Genomic DNA, 4,969 nt, shown 5'->3' with positions numbered 1-4,969 from the left:
ATGTGTCTGGTGTGTTTTTCAAGCTTTTAGGGATGCGATTTGAACTGCAGTTGGTCATGTGGGATCCAGTTCCCGATGTATAGTGCTTAACCACTGCACCATAGGGCTGGCCCTAGAAGAGTTCAGTTTTGAACCTAGATTTTTCTACAGTCAACATTTACATACCTATGAGCTATGGTCAGGATCACATATGGGTGTATAGATTAAGAACACTGACCATAACAGAGATAAGATGTAATTTAGTCTTGGATTCTTCCTTCCTTCACTCATTTACTATGAACCTTGGATCATTTATTTAGCAAGTGCAGAGCTACACTAGAAAACCTGCAAACCTGCATTAAACCTCTATATCAACCTTACAAGCAAGTGTTGTTACTCTATTTTCAAGATGAGCAACTTTGCCCCAGTGTTATTACATAGGTTACCCCAAATTGTAGAACTGGAGCTCAAAGACAATGTTGTCTAGCTTGGAAATGTATCCTCTCTTCCTGGAGGCATTATATTGCCTCCCTTGGATTATTCTGCATTTTGTAAACTTCTATTTCTTTATTTGTAAAAAAAGGCTAGCATGGGATACTAAATTTGGGGTCAGTGTCATTGTAGACTGACATGTCTGGAAAATGAATTAACTCCCCACTGTACAGTCACCAGCTCTTTAATACATGGAACAAACACATATTGAGAAAGAGAGAGAGAGAGAGCTGGCCTCATGAACAGTATTTAAGCACTGAGCATAAGTAGCTGGATTCCGTATGGCCAACTTCAATCTGAATTCTGCTTGAAAAATTCCCCAAGAGCATATGTGTGTGTGCCCCAAATCCTGATGATATGGAGACATGGAAGAAAAAGGATTTCAGCATGACCATGCCCCATTGTGGGATTCTCTTTCTGTTTCTGTCTGTCTCTTTTGCTATCTTTCTCATTCTGGAAAATGCATGCACCCTCCAGCTACACAGAGAGAGAAGAGAAAAAGAAATGGTCTTCATGCAAAGACTGGTATAACCTAGGTGCTCAAGAAATAAGAGCTCCCCTGCTGGGGTGGGCAACTCCTTCATCAGAATCAAAACCCTATATGTGATCTGCTTCAGATCAGTCACAGGTATATTATTCAGTGGTTCACTTTCTAACCAGAGAGAAGCCTCTTGTTCCCCTCTCACACTACTTTCAGCCTTCATTTTATCTGCCATCAAGTTTTCAGAGCCTTATGAGTAGCCAACAATTATTGGGTAAGGTTGGAAATCAATTAATGAATCAATGAATGAAAACATATTTAATTAAGCAAGCTGGCAGCTTGATGTAGTCAAAGAAACAGAGTCAATGAATAATGGTATTTCATGCTCAGTCCTTCTCTGTGGCTCCAGCTCACCTGGATTATCTGCTTTACTCTTACTATTACAGAGGTAGTTCATATTATTATCCCCATTTTCCAGAGGAGGAAGCAGAGACTTAGAGAACCTTCATGTCTTGCTGAGTTCATGCAGGTAATTGCCAGCATGTTCTCTTTTTACAATGCTCCTTCGCCCTGGGGTTTCTCATGGAGCCTAGCCAGCAGCACTCACTAACAATAGTCCCCTTCTTTTTCCCTCTTAAAGAAACAGAAGGGCCTCCCCATATGTGAGAGTGTGAAGAGTTCATGGCCTTCAGGACCCTGCCTACCCTTGAGCATCATCTCTCTCTCTCTCTCTGCCTCTCTTGAAACTCTACTGTGTAATGGGAGCACTTCTGTATCCACCATGATGCATTATCCCCCTGGTGCCTTTACTCATGCTGCACTCTCTGCTTGGACTCAGCTCAGCACTTGTCCTCTGATGCACAAATTCAAAATCTATTGTGGTATCACTCCTCCAGGAAGACTTCCCTGACTTCTACCTCACCTCCACCCCCTTTACCACCTCAGTATTCATTGGCCACCTATCAATTGTGTACTCTCTCCTACACCTTTCCAATTAATTACTTCACTTCTTTATGTACACCACTCTTCTGTGGCCACCTAAGGACAAGAAGGTATCTATTTTGTTTACTCAGTTCTCAGCTCAGGGCTTGAGAACCTGGCGAATATTCAGTAAATGTTGATGGAATTGAATTTAAATCAGAAAAAAAAATAAAAGCAAAAACATTTCAGTCCCAGTATCAGTTTCAGTAATTCTTGAATATGAGGCACAGGTTTTCTTTTTAAATTTTATTTTATTTTAATTATTATTCTAATTTATTTTATACATTTAATCACTATACATCACTACCACTTGTAAAATGACTTATCCAACATGAATACACTTCACACCAGTCCAGTTGAAGATATCATACACATTATCATCAGCAGGCAAACTTCCATTTTTGTGTCTTTTCTATTTTTTTCCTTGATTTCTTTTCTCTCATTCTCCCCATCTCTCATCCTCTTCCCACACTGTCTCCAGTATCCATAACCATTTTCTATGTTTCTATATCCTCTAATATTTTAATTTCTGCCATAGAGTGCAGACAATTGGTATATATTAAGTGGAGACATGCAATGTCTCTCTTTAATAGCCTGACTCGCTTCACTAAGCAGTAAATCTTCCATATTTGTCCACTTTCTAGCAAATGCCAGGGTCTTGTTGTTCTTTTATGACTGAGTAGAGGCACCAGTTTTCTTATCCAATGGGACTGGTAGCAGCTGCCTAGTGCTTCATAGAGCACTTCTGTGAGTCACAAAACTGCATGTCTATTCTAACATGAATGTGATAACTGTGATCCTTTGAGTGTCTTTCTGGCTCTCTACATCACAGGGATCCCCAAACTCATGTGATCTTACTATTAATGGCCTTTCACAAAATGATTAGCATGGGTTGGGGACAAAGGAAAAGTTTCCTCTCTGTTTAAGTTAAACCAACTCAAGTAGTAACCACATAAGCTCAGATATTGACCCAAAACCTTTTTTGCTGAGCCTTTCTCTCCCCTAGGAGTCCACATTCAACTTCTTAGACTGGAAACCTCATGATGGGTTCTAATCAGTCTGCTCTGCTAAGAGAGAAAGGAAAGAGGAAGCAGAAAGCCAACATATGTTAAACACTTTCTGTATACTAGACCCTGAACTAGGTACACAGGTGTCTGTATCCTCACTGTTCACTACTTGAAGCAATTGTAGCAGGATGGGCATGATGGCTTTTTTCTTTTTTTAAATAATATATTTTATTTTCTTTTAATTTCTTTTATTCATTCAATCACTATACACCACTTAGCTTTTAAAGTGAATTTTCCAACATGAATATAGTTCATGGCAGTCCAGTTGGGGACACTATACATGTTATCAGCAACAGGTAATAAACCATTTATGTGTCCCATAAATGTCTTGCCTCACTATTTTTCTCCTTAATGTCTCTCTTCACATTCTTCTCCTTCTCCCACGCTCTTTCCATGCTGTATCTGATATCTATAACCATTTGCTCTGCTTCTATATCCTCTAATATTTTAGTTTCAGCCACAGAGTATAGACAGTATATATTAAGTGGAGACATACAATGTCTCTCCTTCATAGCCTGGCTTGCTTCACTCAGCAGTAAATCTTCCATATTTATCCACTTTCTATCAAAAGTCAGGATTTTGTCTTTTATGGCTGAGTAGTATTCCATAGAGTATATGATGGCTTATTTTCAAGCTTGAGTTTCAGGCTTGAAACTAGCTTTTTCATTAATGTTTGGGTCACTCAGGGCAATTAACATCCTATACCCTAGTTTATTTATATACAGAATGTGGATGTTAATAGTACCCTGTGTAGTTGTTCAGAGGATTAGGCAAGTTAATAAATAAAGTGCCTGGCATATAGAAAACTTTTAATACATGTTTAGCTATTCCTATCATTTATCCCCATCTTGCAGGAACAAGGGTTCAGAGCTCACACAAACAGTGGCAAGGCCAAGAACAAATCTAGATGTGGCCAGTGCTTCCCATAACTTCACCCACGTTTCTAAGCGCACCGAGGGCCATTGTGAAAAGAGAAACAATGTCTGGGAGGAGAATGAAAACAGAGGAGCTGAGATTTTCTTGGATCAGCCTTTTCCGTATTATTCATTATTTTCTAATTGGTTTGTCCATTTCCATCAAGTGTTCTCTTAGGCAGAGAACACAAATGTTATTAGAGAAAGTCACCTCTGCCCTATTGCTCTGGGATGAAAAAGCTTCAGGAGAAGAAGAGACAGGGTGGGGTTGAGGCAGGGGAGACATTTTAATTGGATGTTTATTCAGTGGTAATTGCAGAAGCCAATCTTTTCAAGGGGTAGTATTCATCTCAGCCCAAAAACAGAGAAGTGGGATGTTGGAGCCTGTCCCTGGCTTGGATGCGAGGTTTCTTTTTCTACTTTGGGAAGCCTCTCTTTTCCTAAAGGGGGAAGAATCTGTGGCTGATAGCCAGGCCCTTGGCCCCACTGGCCTCTTTTGGTGGGGGTTGGGGGAAAGGTTGCACCCAAAGGGCAAAAAGAAAAAGAAAAACTAGTTCTGTGACTAAAAATTTTGTTTTGTTTTGTTTTGTTTTTCCCTGATGGCTGATGTATTCTTATTGATACTGAATGAAGCTGGGTGTATCTCAAATATATCAGAGAGAAGATCCTGGGGACAAGCACCTATGTGAGCGCTTACCTCTTTCCCACACTACCCCTTGGAGGTGATTTTTTTTTTTTCCTTTTATCAGTGAATTAAGAAGGAAACACAGAAAGTTAAACCTAGAAGGAACATTAGAGGCTGGGGACAGTGACGGTAAAAAAGGGAAAGGACTTTTTTAGGACCACTTTCATTTTGCAGCAGTAGAAAGACTGGCTCAAGGTGTGTATTACAAATTCGTATATATTACAATATAAACTCACACCCCAGATAAACTGATACGATTCCTAGTCTTGGTGTGTTTATTCATTTGTGGAATAGTACCACTTAGAGTTGGATGGGCAGACCTGCAGCCATGGGCAAGGGGTTTTATGTCTCTAAGTCTCAGCTAGCTCAC

The 4,969-nt window shown here is 39.9% G+C and overlaps 1 protein-coding gene across 1 annotated transcript in view; it reads right to left on the bottom strand.

Moving 5' to 3' along the window:
- Positions 1–4,969, bottom strand: part of PAPPA (pappalysin 1) — a 280,168-nt gene that overhangs the window by 216,005 nt on the left and 59,194 nt on the right. The window lies entirely within an intron of this gene.

Source organism: Tupaia chinensis, unplaced genomic scaffold, assembly GCF_000334495.1.
Source record: "Tupaia chinensis unplaced genomic scaffold, TupChi_1.0 Scaffold000081_1, whole genome shotgun sequence".
NCBI lineage: Eukaryota > Metazoa > Chordata > Mammalia > Scandentia > Tupaiidae > Tupaia > Tupaia belangeri.
The sequence above is the reverse complement of the archived record's forward strand: the minus strand, read 5'-3'. Positions and strand labels throughout refer to the sequence as shown.